This window comes from Leopardus geoffroyi, chromosome E1 (genome assembly GCF_018350155.1).
Source record: "Leopardus geoffroyi isolate Oge1 chromosome E1, O.geoffroyi_Oge1_pat1.0, whole genome shotgun sequence".
Classification (NCBI taxonomy): Eukaryota; Metazoa; Chordata; class Mammalia; order Carnivora; family Felidae; genus Leopardus; species Leopardus geoffroyi.
Genome location: NC_059330.1, coordinates 59,316,112 through 59,332,973, shown reverse-complemented (window position 1 = coordinate 59,332,973; position 16,862 = coordinate 59,316,112). Strand labels below are relative to the sequence as shown.

Sequence of the window (16,862 nt, the reverse complement as noted above, 5' to 3'; positions counted from 1 at the left end):
CCCCTCGGCCTGGAACACTCGTGCACCGATTTCTGCACAGACGCCAGCGGGGCTCTCACCTCCTGAGTGAGGCGACCGCCCGTGTGAAACCACACCCCACCCTCGCCTGGCCCCCTGCCCTGTGTTTGCCGCATGGGTCTTATCCCTATCCAGCATGGTGTTTGCTGCCTGGGAGCTGCAAGCAGGTGGAGGGTTTGCCTGGTTCAGACCACAGCAGGTGCTCAGTAAATATTGTCGACTGAGCAGGTGAATGAGGGATCTTTCCTCCTCTTCCTCCCCACCCTGGGGTGATTCTCTGGCAGGGGAACCAGCAGGAACGAGTGACTGCCCACGTAGCAAGTGCCTCACTCGCAGCATCTCGCTCCGAAAAAGCTCATTCGTGTGGGAGGCCCCAGGCGCTCAGGGAATCCTACCCTTCAAACACTGTCACCCTCTGCTTAGGATCCTCCGGGCTCCAGAGGTGCTGAATTGGACCAGGGCCCTGGGTCTGGTGGGAGGGACTGGGACGAGCCCACTGCCCCCGCGGGAGGGGGCCGGCGAATCCGCGTCCAGCGTGGGGTCTCCAGGAGTCCTCCCAGTGGTCCCCAGAGGCCACTTCTGCCGCGAAATGTGCCCCCCGGACAACCGTCACCGGCTGCTTGTTCTGTGCCCATGGGGTTCTAGCGCTCAGTCCCCACGCTTATCCTTTCACAAACGAGGAAGCGGGCTCAGGAAGTGTAGCCCCTTGACCGCGATCATGCCACTGGCACATGGAGGCCCCGGGGCCTCGGTCCAGCCCTTGGTGGCCGAGAAGCCCGTGCTCATCCCGGGGCACGATGCCGCTTCCCAGGCAGGAAGCCAGACGAGCATCCAGGGCTGACCGGAATTGCACGCAAATGGCCGGACGACTGGCTCCCCCCGGGCATGGGCACTGGCAGGGGAGCTCTCTGCAGGCTGCGTGGCTTGGACAAGCCAGGGCAGCCATATGCCGCCAACCTCGTGGGGAGCGGGGCACAGGCCACCCCAGCAGCCAGATGCTCCGGGGCCAGTTGGTGCCTCAAAGGCATTTCCTCTAGGAAATGGAGCCACGGGGCCCCTCCCCTCCCTCCCCTCCCTTCCTCCCTCCCTCCTGCCCCCCCCCCCCCCGCCTCCCTTTCAGCTCCAGAGTCAAGGGTTTCAGGGCTGTGTCAGCAAGGGGCCTTCTGTACTGTCCTTCTGGCACGGGGCACTGTGGCCCGGAATGGACATCTGGTCTGCCTTGACCCCCACAGCCAGGGCATCTGTGGCCCCACGGAACTCAGTGGCAAGGACAGCCGGAACCAGAGAAAGGCCACGCTCCCCTGCGTGCCTGCCAAGTGCGAGAACATCCCTAGCAAAGGCCTGCCTGGCACTGCCCTTGCCACGGGGGCTTCCTGAGGACGACCCCCCCCCCCCGGGGGCCTGTCATGCCCGGGCTCCCCCTGCCAGGTGATGTCCGCTCAGGCTGAGGGACGGAGGGAAGGAGGGAGGGAGGGGGAGGGGCATTGGCCAGAACTGGTGGTGCCGCGGCCAGTGGGATCTCGCGCCTGAGGATGATGGGGGGCGGAGGGCGGCCCCTGCCCCTGGCCCACCATGTGCCCTCCTGGCTGGCAGGGCCATCCAGCTTGCTCCGTAGAAGTCGGATCTACAGACTTGGGCAGAGGGAGAAGGCTGAGGCTGCTTCATTTTACAGGTGGGAAAACTGAGGCCCTGCGAGGGGCGTGCAGCGTGTTGCCCTGTGGGCTTGATCACATCTGCATCGATCTTATCCTGGGCGCAGGGCTGGCCTCGGCATCACTCACCCCCTCTTACTGAGGAGGGACTGGGGGGTGCAGAAGCGAGGTGTCATGTTCACGTTCTCCTGCTTAAGCCGGTTCTCTGGCCCTGGCTGGTGCAGATCTGACTTCCCTCTGCCACGGATGGAAAATAAGCCTGACGAAGCAGGGCTGAGGGAAGGGGGCGCCGGGATCAGGGACGACCCCCCTGCCCGAGGCAAGAAGCTTTGAGGCCCCAGTGGGGCTGAGGAGGGACTGCAGCCACCTGTGTCCCCGCTGTGCTGGTCGACAGAGTGGCACTTTTTTTCACCCAGGGTTCGGACCAAATCATGAGGGCCACCCCCGCTCTTGTCTGCAGCCTCTGCCCCTGCCGGAGCTCCCTCCCTGCAGACCTTTCCCTCCCTGCATGTCGACCCCTGGAAACCGGTGCAGGAGACCCGGCCTGGATACCGGTCGAGACCCAGGACCCCCTCTCCTCCCCCCGCAGCATTCTGGTCCCTTCCAGGGCTGGGCGAGGTCCAGCGGGGGGGGGGGGGGGGGGCAGGTGGAGCGCCCGCCCGTACTGGGTAACTGTGACCCCAGGACAGAGAGCCGAGGGGCAGAAGAGGGGTGCAGCTGTCCCCAGGTCCCCTCCCACCGGGGCTCAAGAGGGCATCCTGGAGGAAGCGTTGTGGCCCCCAAAGCGGGAGAAGGCAGTGAGCTGCCCCGGGGAAGCGAGGGCCTGTCTCGGGGGCCGGACCCGGTGCGCCCCGGACGCCAGGCTGAGACGTCGGAACTTGCGAGCCACGGGGAAAGTGTCCATGGGCTCGGAGCCCAAGGCTGATGGGAGCACAGCCCAGCTTGCGGAAGCAGCTTTTCAGCAAGTGCCTCGGAGCTTTCTTGGAAACTGGCTGAGAGTAAATTATAAATAAACAAATGGGACCTGCAGCCGGTGGGCGGAGGGGAGAGGCTGGGGGCCGAGGTCCCCACGAGGAGCTGGCGCCCCCCAGAGCGGGAACCCGCCGCCCCTCCCCCACCCAGCCGCCCCATCCTCGGGGCGGGGGGGCTCCTGTGGGGAGCGTGGCCGGGGGTCTCTGGTTCCTGGGAGCTGACTTTGGCCAGGCTTCCCGGGAGGCCCCGTGCAGACCCCAAGACGGGAGTGGAGAGCCCATCCGGCTGGCGCCACCCGGAGAGGTGCAGGCCTGAGTCTCCCTCGGACAAAAACAGGCCCCCGGTGGACACTCATCCGTGTGGGAGGTGTCTTACCAAATGTTTGAAAGGGAAAAAAAAAATCCCATTTTCTTAGCTTTTTTTTTTTCCTTTCTATTTTTTGATTATTTTTCTAGATGACTTCATTTCTAAGAAGGGTGTAGGGGAGAGAAGGAGGACAGAGGGAGGGAGGACATGGGCCCCGAGGAAGCCGAGGGACGAGGGACGGGAGCAGGGCTGGAGGGAGGACAGCAGGGTACCTGGGCCCCAGGGAGAAGCTGAGGCCTCTTCACCTTGGAGAAAGCAGGCGTCTGGTCCTCACTGTGGGTGTCCCCACCCCCCAGCCCCCACCGCTGACCCCTCGTGGGCCTCCTGGCCGACTCCGTGCCCGCCAGGCCCTGGGGCAGAGGTCAGCTCATCCAGCTGGGATTAGCGGGGGTCCTCGCTGGCTCATGGCCTCTGCCCGAGGACAGAGCCGAGAGGGGGTCCCCGCCCCCCGCTGAGGCCCCCTCACCCCACACGCCACTTGGGACCAATGGGGCCCACTCCGACTAGCCTAACCAGAAAGGAGGAGTTATCTCAGGATATCGGCAGGCTCAGAGAATCTTCTGGAGAGCCCAGTGGCTACGTACCGCCCCGGGGCCCACACCGTGTGACGCCCGGCCGCGAAGGCCATCCTGCGGGGAAGTGACTGGGTGCGCTTTCCTTGGGTGCTCTCTCGTGTGTCCGCTGGGGCGCGTGTGGTCGCGGGAGCCTCTGTGGCTGCAGGGGCCCCACTCCTGCCTTAACGGGACGTCCTGGGCGGGGCGGGGAACCCGCGGCGAGGAGCAGACGCCCCGCGGCCCCCTTAGCTCACAAAGGGTGTTTCCAGTCCCAGAGGCCAGCAGCCGCCGGGCTCCGAGGGGGGGACCTGTCCCTGCCACTGCACGCGGCTGCTCCTGCGTCTGAGTCTCCACCTCCCCCTGCCTTTCTCTTCCCACAGGAACCCCTGACATTGGGTTTAGGGCCCACCCCAGCCCGGGATGAGTTCATCTCAAGACCCTTAACTTGGTTACCTCCGCGGAGTTTTACTCCGAGTGAGGTCACATTCCGAGGTGCCGGGCGGACACGTCTTTTGGGGGCCACCCCTCAATCTGCTGCAAGAGGTGAGAGACAGGGGCACAGAGCAGGGGGTGGGAGGGAGGGGAGCGTTGGGGCAGGAGGAGCCAGCTGTCCCCAGCCTGTCCAGGGGTGTGGGGCCATCTGACCTTCACGGAGGTATTTAAACCCTAAGGCCGCCTGTGTCTGCCCACATGGGTTCTCCACTGAGGCCGGGGCGTCCCAACTTCTGGGTTCCATGAGCACCCCATCCCAAGGGCTTCTGGCCCCCCTGTGCTTGGGAACCCCAGAGTCTGAGGCCAGCCTCTCTCGGGGGTCCCCGGGCCCCACGCCAGACCCCCCGCTGCCGCCCAGCTCCTCCCCCTTGAAGTCTGAGCCACCCCTCCTGACGGGACCCATCCCGACCATGGAAGCAAACGCCCTCAGAGGCGGAGACCTCCAGGTGCACGGCCCGCACCAGAACATACACGCGTCTGTATACACGTTCCCTGCACGGTCTTGTCCCATCCTCAGGAGATACTGACCCCGCTCCACAGACGAGGAGGCGGCCCCACAGGCAGACTGACTCCCCCAGGTTCCCACAGGCAGACGGGAGATGAACCCAAGCCCACCGGGCCTGCAGCGCTCTCCCCTCACCGGGCTCAATCCACATCAGGGCTTGAATCCTCCTCAGAACAGGAAACTCACTCCCTAACAAAATGGCACCTTCTCCTGACAATCCCATGTCAGGGAGGCTTCCTTCCTTCACTGAGGGAAAGCTCGTCCTCATCCAAGTGACTTGGTCCAGGACAAATTTCTCCATTTCTTCCCTTTCTTGAGAAGTTGGGTTCTGCCCCTGCCCCACCCCTCACCCTCCCCAGGAGGGTTTCTGGCCTCTTGATGCTCAATCTACATCAAGGACACAAGGTCCTTGGGTCGTGGGACAGCTGTGGAGGGTGACTTTGGACAGGCGTCCCCCGGCACCATGCCCGGCTCAGGCGGAGCATGCCTGCTCTGGAGGTGACAGAATCTCTCCACCCGGGACCAGAGCCCAGGGGTGAGGCCCGGTCATTTGGTCACCTTGGCCGCCTCGAGCCAGGAGCCACCCCGGGCACTGCCGGGCAGAGGCCGTCAGCCTGCCACAGCACAGCAGCGACGCCACACTTTGGAAAAGAAAAAGGGGGGGAAAAAAAAGGCAACCACCAGCCGAGAGGCTAACAGCTGAGCTGAGTCACGCCGGGCGGGCGGAGGCGGCTGCAGGGGCGGGTGGGGGCCGCCCAGGATGGGAGGGAGGCGAGAGGGGCACGGGGCCCACCTGGCACCCTCCCCTGGGCTTCTGGAGCCGGGCAGCCCTCCAGCGGGGTTGTGGGGCCTGGAGCCCAGGGGGTCGCACTGAGCCCCGGCCTCCGTCCGGCTCCGCCCCTAACCTCCTCTTCCAGCCGGTGGGGTGATGCTGCCTCCCCTGCTACGGTGCGCATGAGACGGGTGGCCACGCTGGTAGGGGCTCAGGGCAGCCTCTGGCACACGACAGGGACAGAGCCGGGTCCCCAGCGTCCACTCACTGTCCTTATGAATGAGAAACCCTTGAGCTTTCCGGGGCAGGATGCTGGCGCTGGCCCAGGGGGCCTCCCCTGCCCCAGGCCCTCCCGGTGCCCGACAAGCGCAATCCCCAGGCCCTGGGTTGTCGCCTTGCCAACTTTTCCACACCTCCCCCCATCCACAGCCCCACTGCCCCCCAGGGTCCAGGGCCCAGGGTCCAGCGGGCCTGGGGCAGCCAGGCCGGGCGGTTCTGCCTTCGCAGCACCCTGCCCAGCAGCCTGGCCCCCGTGACCTGACAGGACCCTCGGGGCACGACTCTGGCTGCAGCCAGCCGGGGCTGACATCAGGTCCTGCTCCGAGGAGTGGCCGGCAGCGTGACCTCACCTGACTGGCAGCGTTACCCTGACCCCTCTGGGAACCATGCCCACGTGCTCTGGCAGATCTGCCCAGCGGCGTCCCCACCGCCCTCACCCCCTGGCGGGAGGGCCCGGCAGATGGCAGGCGTCTGTTTGCCCAGGACACCCCTGTCCTGCTGAAGCTCCGGGCTGGGGAGCCGGGAGGCACCCCGAAGATGGTCACCAAGGCCCCGAGAGGGAAGGGACGTTCCTAAGGCCACCCTGCCCTGCCCGGTGCCCCCAGGACCCCGCCGCGTGCCTCCCCCCACGCTCAGGGCCCCTGCCATCCCAGCCCCCTCCCCCTCGCAAGCACTCCCCGCTCCCCCCGCCGGCCTGCCTCTCCCGCCCCCACGCTCTGGCGGGAAGGGGTTCCTATGGCACCCCTTCCCCCGCACACACTTAGCTCACTGGCAGCCCATCTGCCCCGAGACACTGAGCGGCAGATGCCTCTATGCACAGCGGTGCCTGAAGCGAGGCGGCCCAGCGCCTGCCGGACGTGAGCACCGCCAGCCAGGCCTGGGGGCTCACGCTCCGCCTGGCTGAGGCGGGGGACCCACCCAGATGGCCCACGGCCCACCGGGGGCGGGGGCCAGGGCGTGGGCGGGAATGGGAGCCACCCTTGCGGCCCCCCCCCCCCCCCCCCCGCCACCCCACTCAGGGCTCCAGCAGCCTGGGAGCCGCTCCTGGCAGGCTGCACACTTGGGGGCAGGGATCCGCAGCTCTCTGACTCCCCAGGGAAGGCCCAAGCTGTGGGGGGGCTGCTCCCCAGCCCCCAGCTGTTCCCCTCCCCAAGAAGGAGGCTGGTGGACCCCCCCCCCCCCCCCGGGGAAAGACCCCACATAAGGGCCCGGCTGTAGGCTGGGGCTTGTGGGACGGGTTCTTCCTCTCAGCTCAGCTGGCTTCAGATCTGGGCCTGCCGGGCCCCAGGCCCAATTCTGGTGTCCCTCAGCCCCCTCTCTGTCTCCAGTGACTTCCCTTACTACCGGCAGGGACACCTGGCCGAGCAGGGTCGGAGTCCCTGGGGCTGGGCCTCCTGGGAAGTGGTGGCCGTGGTTCCTGGACCCACCAACCGTTCCCAGGAGGCCTGCGGCCAGTTGGCAAAAAGCCTCGTTGCCATGGCAGCAGCCTCTAGCCCTGGGTCCGGGAGGAGGGGCCGGCTGAGGACCCCCAGAGCTCAGCCTGTGGCTCTGGCCCTGCCCTCCCCAGCCCCAGGAGCAGAGCTTCGTAGCCTGTGGGTGCCCAGCCAAGCCCTGGGGTGCCAGGCCCGCGTGGGGCGAGGGCCGCCGTGCCCCCAGCCGCCGATGTGGGCCGGCGCGCGCACTCTCCCATCCCCAATAGAGACAGAAGAGGCTGGCTAAGCCTGGAACTCTGGAGGCTCTGGCTTGACATTAGGTGGAATTTCCTGGTTCTGGGAAGAATGAGAACATTTCAGAGATCCGCACACAGGGCTGCAGGCTGCTGGCCTGTCTCGCTCGCGGCCTCGAGCGCACGTCCGTCCGTGTGAGGGGAGAGAGTTGCCGTGAGCCGGCCTGCCCGGGGCAGAGGGATGGACGACTTGGCCTCCGAGGACCCACCCCATCGGCCCAGACCCAGAAGCCACGAAAACCCAAACTCACTCCCCCCGCCCCCCGCCGCTTTCCTCCTCTCCTCCCGGCGCCCCCGCAGTGTGGCACCAGCGTGCAGACACACACACACGCACACGCACACGCCCCCGGGCCGCCTCTGCTCCCCTCACATCTTGCATTTGTTTTGCTTCAGCCGGGCTCGAATGGGGACGCGCTGCACTCACAATTGGCAGCTTCCTCCGATCCCCCCCACGGAGGTGCCATATGTCAGTGTCATGAATAAGCACGAGGCTCCCTGGCTGGGAGAGCTGGGAAGTGGCAGCTGCCGATCAGCGCTGAGCACACGGGGCGGGGGGGGGGGGGGGGGCGCGATCGCTGGGTGGGGGTCAGCTCCACCAGAGGCGCAGGCCAGGTGTGGGGACCCCATGGGTGGGGACAGGGCTGGATGTAAAAGCACGGTCACTGGTCCACATCCCCGGGGGGCCAGGGTGTGTTCCTGAAAACAGCAAAACCCAGAAGGCACCGTGACATCGGGTGGCCAGAGTCCCCAGACTCTGCCCCCGTGCCCTGCCTTGTCTGTCTGCCTGCCCACTGGCCAGCCCACACCACCTGCTCCGGGATGGCCCTTTCCTCCCAGGCCGCTTTCCTCATATTCCTTGTTCCTGTGCCTCTTCTGGGCTTGGGCTCCATTGGAGCCTCCCCCCAACCCTCCCCCCCAACCACCGCCTCACCTGTGCGTAGCCTGCGGGGCAGAGAAGGGGAGCCAAACTCTGCCAGCACCTGCCTGTGGGCCAAGCACAGAGTGAGGCACATCTGCCTGGGGCACTGTTCACTCTCCCAGCACTCAGGGAACCAGGGATTATTAGCCCCATTTACAGGCAAGAAAACTGAGGCCAGAAAGGTTTTAAGAAACTGTCTCCAAGTCCTACAGCTCAGAATGGCATATGGCCTGCCGGTTCATTGCCAGAGGCCCTATATCTGTGTTGAACCTGGGAGCCCTCTGCCTGGTTGCCCGCCCCCCCAGCCCCCACCCTGAGAGGCCTTCCCCTGGCCACTCCTCCTGCACCTCCCCGCCCTGACCCCTGTAAAGTTAACCCTTCTCTCCTTCCTGCCCTGTGAATGCTCTTACCCATCTTGGATCCTATAGAGATCACACAGATCACAGACCCCCAAATGCACGTTTGTCCCTCGAAGCTCTGCCCCACCCCCCACCGGAGGTGACCAGTCAAGGCCTGACCTAGCAGGTGGCTGTAAAATGAATGAACGATGGACAGACAGGCTGCAAGGCCAGGGCCATGCACCCAGGTTCCCCAGCGTGACTGCAGACGTGTGCATCCTGGGGAGGTGGAGGCCAGGCCCCGCCCACCCGGGTAATGCAGGCCCCTTCCTTCATTCTGAGCCCTGCTGGAGGCGGAGGCAGGTGACTGCTGGGGATCGGATTAACCGCTCCAGGTTAATTGGCTATCCCCCGCTACCAGCATGACAGATCCTGCTTGACATTTCCCTAGATAGTTAATTGATACCCAAGTAATTTGTCATGGAGACCTCGTTATATGCCAACTAGGTCCCCTAAGCCGTCAGCGTCTGTGCCCCAGAAACAAGATTGGCAAGTTAATAATGGAGCCTTAATCACGCTGTTTCCTGCTGGCATTGGAAGAGAATACCCAGAGACAGGATGGGGCGTCACTGGGCAGAGACGATGCTTTCTAGGGCCTTGGGAACAGAGTGTCCTGAGAGATCCCAGAGCCCCTGCACCTTCCTGAGAAGGTCCCTTCCCATTTCCCCAGCCAGGCGTGCCTTCTGGTGACCGTGTTCGGCCTGCTGAGGAACCCCCTTCCATAGGTGCACTGGGGCTGATTCCACTCCCTGGCTCCAGCAGGTATGTGGTGCGGCCAGCTGTGCCCCCAGAGTGAACTAACAAGTCCGTCTTTACCTAAGATGGTTTGTGTTGGTTTCTGTCACATGTAATCTGGAGGCTTCTCAGCTCAAACCCCTCTGGGCTCTTACCCCAGGATTCGAGCCCATCTGCAGAACCTGTGTGGGGTCTGATCAGGGGCCTGGACAGGTAGACAGCCTGGTGCAGAAAGGGGAGGCCTGGACAGAAGGCCAGGGCTGGCAGGGAAGGGGATTTTTCAGGACGGACGCAGTATCTGGCCTCGGGAGAAGGGGAGCAGGGTGAGAGAGGAGTAAAAGTAGGGCAGAGGCTCCCTCAGCGTCCCAGACCAGCAGCACAGAGGGACGCCTCGGCATCGGCTTCAGCACCAAGGACAGCGGTGGCCTCATGGCCCAGAGGAGGGAGGGGGGCACAAGTTACTGGGGTGAGGGCAAGGGCGGGGTTGTAGCTCTCATACACTTGTTCTCAAGAAGCCACTAGATGATGCACACCGTCAATACAAGGGAGCAGACCCAAATAAAGGGCTTCGGAATCCACGAAGGAGGGGGATTCAGCACAGGAGAGATGAGGGTGGAGAGAGGTCCTTGGTGATGGATGTGTAGCAGGTGTACAAGGCAACTGGGACAGGTGGATATGGGAGGAATGGCTCTGAGTTAGTTGTCTTTTGCTGTGTAATAAATTATCCCAGAACAGGGGCGCCTGGGTGGCTCAGTCGGTTAAGAGTCTGACTTCGGCTCAGGTCATGATCTTGTGGTTCGTGAGTTTGAGCCCCACGTTGGGCTCTCTGCTGTCAGCACAGAGCCCGCTTCAGATCCTCTGTCCCCCTCTCTCTGCCCGTCCCCGAGTAGTGAACACACTGTCTCTCAAAAATTAAAAAAACAAAAATTTAAAAAATATGTAAAATTGTCCCAGAACAAAGATCTATCGTCTCGCGTGGTTTCTCATGGAACCATCCTGGAGGCTGTCTACCACAGGCTCCAAGAAAGAAACCAAATTTGTAGATGGCCTGATGTTTTTAACATACCAGAAAAGAGATTTATATTTTTGTTACAGGGTTTGGGGATGAATAAGTAGTAGGTACACAGAAAATAAAGCAAACCCAAAACACGAGGCAGTTATTAAGTCCAGGAAAAACAAGAGGTTGTACAAGAAAAAAGATGTAATTACAATACGTTACTCAGCTGTGAGTAGTATGTGCAAAGAAATAATAATGCATACATTGAATTATGATTCAGCCAAAATGAGAAGATGGGTGGAAGAAAAGTGTGTGTGTGTGTGAACAAACTCTCAACAGCAGGAAGTGAGTGCATGATTTCCAAGTCTGAAAAAAAAAGCAACGTTCGCATGTTATTTAGAAGTAAATACCAAAACAAACTAACTAAAATAACAAAATGTTGCCTCTGACAAGGGGAAATCAGGAGAGACGGTGGGTACGGAGCGGCTGGTGTTTCGTGGCAAGTTTTACAGAGATATTTGATTAAGCCACGTACATTTATGACTTTGGTGAAAAACCAAGTGGAATTCAAACAACTATAACGCAGACACACTCCAGCCTGCTCCATACTCCCGGGAACCCCAGGGAAGGGCGTGGGGAGCTGCCTCCTTTTTGGGGGGCAGCCCCCCCCCCCCCATGTCCTGGAGCCTGGTCTCCCTCCCTGCCCTCGCAGGGGCCCTCCGCTGGCTTCCCCCACTTCCCTCCCTCCACCTTGGACTCTTCGCCTGTCTCCTGCCTTCACTGTCCCCTTGTCCATTCTTCTGCCCGTTGGGTGGGGAACAATCAGACGGAGGGGGGCCCAGCCCTGCCCCCAGTGCCTCCTGTGGTGGTAGGAAACCGCCAGAAGTCGCTCCTGCTTCCTGGGGAGGTGAACTGGGGATACCGGGCTGTGCTCCATCATTTCCATGACACCTCGTCTAATTACCCAGCATGCTATTCATTTGGATGTCAGTGCTGCCGCATGCCTGTGCCTTTAATTAATAATTTGGTAAAACTCCATGCAGGGCCTGGCCAGGGTGATGCAGCAGGGGCTGCTGGGGCCAGAACAAACCTGGAGTGGGTGGGCCAGGTCAGTGAAGCTCCCCTGAGTGCAGAAGGCTTGGGCTGGAACCCAGGAACCCTGGTTCCTTGTCCCCAGCCATTCCCACTGGGCCCTAAAGGCCCACCCAGGAGGAGGCAGGAAAACAGACCCTGAGGGGTACGTGCACACCAGTGACTGGGGCCTGAGTGGGGGGGATTGGCTTCACTGGAGCCCAGGCTGGCCTTTGGGCCCTGGAGGGTTGGGACCCCAGGAGCCTAGGAGGAGGGGTGAATGACAGGCAAAGGTGCCGAGAAGCCTGGCAGAAAACCGGGCTCACACAGGCCAGTGTCTGTGGCCAGAGAGGTGTGGGGGTGGCTAGGGGAGGGAGTGCTCGGGGCGGGTTAGGACCTCCTCCCTGAGGCCCTGCTTTGGCCTGATCACAAAGGGCCACTCCCAGCCCTGGGTGTCCCCCATTTCTGATTGCCCCAAGAGGGGGGAGGGTGCGCAGGCTGGGGTCCCCAAAGTGAAGAGACCTACAACGTCCAGGCCAACCCACCTCGTGGGAGCCTCTTACTCCCGGCCCTTGGGCAGGGTGGGGGCCTCGGGAAGGGGCACAGAGGCCGCCAGGTTAACAGGAAAGTCTATTTGGATCTGACTTGAATTATTGAGTGGCTCGGACTTATTCTTGGCTCTGGGGCAGGCTGTGGTCTGAGAAGATTGACATCGTCTCGGCCCTATTTTTAAGGTTCCGTGGGAAGGAGCTGAGACACCACCACACGCAGGCCCCCACGTGCCCTCTGCGCTGGGGCGAGAGAGCTCCTGGGTGGGGGTGGGGTGGGCAGGACATGCCACCTGGGAGCCCCCTCCCCACACCCACCCCTGGGGCTGGCGGGTCCCCACCTCGGCCCCTCCACCTGAGCTCCCAGCCCGGCCCACCCCGGACCCCCGCACCCTGTTCCCCTAAGCCGACCCCCCTCTGAGAAGTGCTGGCTGTATCCACGCCGGCATCCCTAGGGCGGATGGGCTGTGACTCTCCGTCTCGTCTCTGACCCGTGCTCGGTGCCCTGCTTGGCCGTGAGAAGGGCTGACGGGCCCACATTGCTGTGGGTTCTCTTCCTGCAGGCCCTTGTCACCCTGATATCAAAGCCAGACAAAGACATCACAAGAAAACTACAGACCAATAACCCTCACGAATACAGATCTAAATGTCCTCGGCTCAACACTAGCAAATCAAACCCAGCGGCGTAGTAAAGGGACTGTACATCATGACCGAGTGCAATTTATTCCGGAAATGCAGAACGGCTCAAAATGTGAAAATCGGCCCGCGTAACACACCACATTAACAGAATGAAGGAAAACAATCATTTTGATGGTTTCAATAAATCCAACGCCCGTTCGTGATAAAGACACAGAGAAACTAGGAGCTCCTTCAACCCGATAAAGGGCGTCTGCGCCCGTCGCTGTGTGCGTGTGCATGCGTGTGCGTGCGTGTGCCCGCCTGTGTGCACATGCAGGGAGAGACCAAGAGCTTTGTCCCTAAAGTCAGGAGCCAGACAAGGACGTCTGTGCTCGCCACTTCTATTCAACGTTGTCCTGGAAGTTCCAGCTGGACCGTCAGGCCGGGACAAGGCGGAAAAGGCATTCAGATGGGAAAGGAGGAGGTAAAACCAGCTCTCTCTGACGTGACGTGATCTTACGTGGAAAGCACCCTAAAGAATGTGTGCGCGCACACACGTGCGTGTGCACACAAGCGGGCACACGCACACACGATTATAGCCAACGCATTACAGCACATTGCAAAATACAAGACACAAAAGCCAGATGTATTTCTTTTTTTTAAAAAAAAATCTTTATTCACTTTTGAGAGAGCGTGGGCAGGGGAGGGGCAGGGAGAGAGGGAGACACAGACTCTGAAACAGGCTCCAGGCTCCGAGCTGTCAGCACAGAGCCTGACGCGGGGCTCGAACCCACGGACTGCGAGATCGTGATCCGAGCCGAAGTCGGACGCTCAACCGACTGAGCCCCCCAGGCGCCCCGAAAACCTATACGCTCATGTACACACTCGCAACGGATAATCCCAAAACAAAGCCGATAAAATAGCGTCAAACAGAATTTGACCAAAGGAGTGAAGGCTCGTACGCTGAAAACCACAGAAGGAAGTGGAAAGAAGTTGACAGAGGTGTCCGTGAAATCGCTGCCCAGGCGCGGGACGGCAGGACCGAGCGAGCGCCGTGAGGTGGTCGGCGCAGTGCCTGTCAGAACCCTTTTCTGCCCTTGTGCAGAAGTGGACGGCCGGCCCTGAAGGTGGCAAGGAACTGCCAGGGGCCCGGAACAGCCATACATAAACACTGACATATCATCAAAGTGGGTCCAGGATCGGGGCGCCTGGGTGGCGCAGTCGGTTAAGCGTCCGGCTTCAGCCAGGTCACGATCTCGCGGTCCGTGAGTTCGAGCCCCGCGTCGGGCTCTGGGCTGATGATGGCCCAGAGCCTGGAGCCTGCTTCCGATTCTGTGTCTCCCTCTCTCTCTGCCCCTCCCCCGTTCATGCTCTGTCTCTCTCTGTCCCAAAAATAAATAAACGTTGGAAAAAAAAGAAAAAAAAAATTAAAAAAAAAAAAGTGGGTCCAGGATCTAGACGTAAGGGCTGAAGCCAAGGGACTCGCGGGACTTAGGCAGCAGCTCCCTAAATGTGACACCAGACGCACTAGCAGCACGCGAGCACAGACAGGCTGGACGTGTCACACGCCGTGGCGTCCATGCACCGAAGGGCCCCTTCCGGGCGGGGGAGAGCGCGTGCGTCCGCACGGGGTGGGGGACAGGGCCCGGGAGGAGCCTGGCAGCCGTGTCTCCCGGAAAGATGTGCAGAAGGCCAACCGTCACACCAGCAGGTGCCCGACGTCAGGTCGGAGCCACGAGACCCCGCCTCACGGCCACGAGGACAGCGAGCCGGCCCGCCCTGGAAGACAGCCTGGCTCTTCCCCACAGCTGCCACGGGACCCAGAGCCCCCTCCCCGGTGCAGACCCGAGACGACGCAAACGTAGCTCACACCGAGACTCGTACGTCGCTGTTCCTGAGGGCCCCGAACAGAGGGAGCCGGGTGCCGTGGGGGGCGGAGGCCGGTGGCGCTCTGTCCCTACAAGGGGGTAGCGCTTGGCCGCAGAGAGACACGCCGCTTCACGGTGCGACGCGGGAGAACCTGGTGCTGAGAACATTGGGCCCGAGACCTGGCGGAAACCAGCGCAAGGGCCGCACGGCGTGCGACCCGGTGCCCCCGCTGCTGGGCCGGGCCCCTCTGGGGCGATGGAAAGCCCCGGAACTAGACGGCAGTGACGACGGCACGAGGTCTGAATACACGAGAAACCGCTTCGTACAACTTACATGCGCTTGAAGTGGGAGCTTTGGTGTTGGGACTTGAATTTCAAAACATAAACGAGTCGGGTGAGTTGTCTGCAGGGTCCTCTCCGGGCTCTGGCCTGCTCTTTGCTGAGGGGAGGAGGCCGGGGTGGGGGACGCAGCTGCGCAGGTCACACCCTCGGCCCGAGACCCGCCCGGCCCCTCTGGTCACGGACGCAGAGCGCCGTTCCCGCCCCTGTAGGAGGTGGGGGCCGCCTGCAGGGCTGGGGCCGGGGTGCCCTCGTGTCCGCACGGGCCCAGGAGGCAGGGTCCTGCCTGTCCAGCCCCTGCAGGGCTCGCATATTCTGGGGACGCGGGGTGACATGAGTTGGTGGGAGGGGAGGGCTCCTTCCTTCCTGTCTCTGCCTTCTCATGAGCAGCGATAGCACAGCCTTGCAGACAGATGGCTGTCAACCCCGGCCTCCACGGGCCCCACTTCACGCGCTGTCACCCTGTTAAGGACTGTACCGCGGCCACTCCACAGGGGCACCAGTGTCCAGGGATGCTCGAGCTTGGCCCAAGGCCGGTTGGTAAGAGGCAGTGGGACCGGCCGGCTCTCCCCGGCCTTGACCCCACACGCCTGGTCCTGATGGCTCCGGGCAGGGAAGGACCTGGAAGAAGTTAGGAGGGCAGCACGGGCGTAGCATTAGGCAGGCAGGGCTGAGAGCTTTGCTGTGGGTGGTGGAGGCCAGGCCTGCTCAGCCAGCCGGCTGGGGCTGGGTCCAGCTTGGCCACGCTGGCACAGTGCCACATGTGTGCGGGCTGCTTCGGAGCCCTTGGTGGGCAGGCTGGGGCCCCGTCTGAGGGCTACTGTTTCCCTCGTCCATGGGCCCCGGGGTGGGGGCGGAAACTGGGCACCCCTGGGACCATGCGGAGCCTGCCCGGACCTCTGTGCCCTTCTGTGGGGCAGGGCCGCGACTCCATTGCCAGCCCTCCCTGTCCTGCTTCGGACCCTCCTCCCAGAACCCAGGTCTCACCAGGGCCTCGCGGGGAACGCGGGCAGGTACGCGAGGTGCCGAGCCCCCGGGGCTGCTGGCCTCCCGCGGGTTTCCGGGTAAGTGTGCCCAGCACCGGGTGACAGACTACATTCTCCTACTCCATCCACCCAAGCCGGGCTGCTCGGAACCCCGGTCAGAAACCGGCTCCGAGCGCGAGGTCGCAGCCTCAGAGCTCCTCCCGATGGCATGTCGTGCCTTCTCGAGGGACAGCCCGTGTCTCAGTTCCAAAGCAGTGAGAGCTGGGGCACCGAGGGCACGGGTGAGATGACAGCTGCGTGTGCTGGGGCGCAGGGTCTGACGTCCGGGGCACAGCACCCGGGAGCCGGGGGTCCTGGTCCCAGCGCCGGCAGAAGCAGAAGCTGGCTTGAGAAAGGAGGGGTGGCGCCAGGGGGCCGCCTGGGGAGGCAGGGGAAGCAAGACAGGAGGACAGAGCCTGGCCTGGCCCTTCCCACGTGCGGGAGTCCCCTTGAAGGCACCTGCGGAACCTGCTCACCCCGCCGGGCCATGGCGGAGAGCCCAGAAGCACCCGGAGGGAACCCACAGCCCCACCCGCCCTGGGGCGGCCCTGCTTCCCTCAAGTGGGGAGCCCAGCTCAGCCTCCTGCAGCCACCGGGCCTCCCAAGGGGCGCAGGCAGAGCAGGGTGCGGCCCCAACTGCAGCCCGCCGGCTCACTGTCCCCGTTTCCACCAGGGGTCTGGGCCTTGGACAAGAACTCACTCGTCATAAACGAAGGCGACACCGGGGAGGGGACAGGGAGTGCGGACACCCAGGGCCTCCGTACGTGTCTGGGTCGTCTAAACCATGACGAGAGGCTCCTTGAGCAACACTAGGAATGGGCACCCGGGGGGCTCAGTCCAGTTGAGCGTCTGACTCAGGTCATGACCTCAGGGTTCACGGGTTTGAGCCCCTAGTCAGCTCTGTGCTGACAGCGCAGAGCCTGTCTGGGATTCGCTCTCTCTCTCCTCCCCTCCTCATGTACACTCGCTCTCTCTCTCAAAATAAATAAACAAGCTTAAGAAGATGTA

The 16,862-nt window shown here is 62.7% G+C and overlaps 1 long non-coding RNA gene across 1 annotated transcript; it reads left to right on the top strand.

The window, feature by feature from the left end:
- The first annotated feature begins 1,480 nt into the window (after positions 1–1,480).
- LOC123604106 lies at positions 1,481–13,049 on the top strand. The gene is made up of 3 exons (XR_006715222.1): positions 1,481–1,690; positions 9,324–9,415; positions 12,568–13,049. It is a non-coding gene; the product is annotated as an uncharacterized LOC123604106 (long non-coding RNA).
- The last annotated feature ends 3,813 nt before the right edge of the window (positions 13,050–16,862 follow it).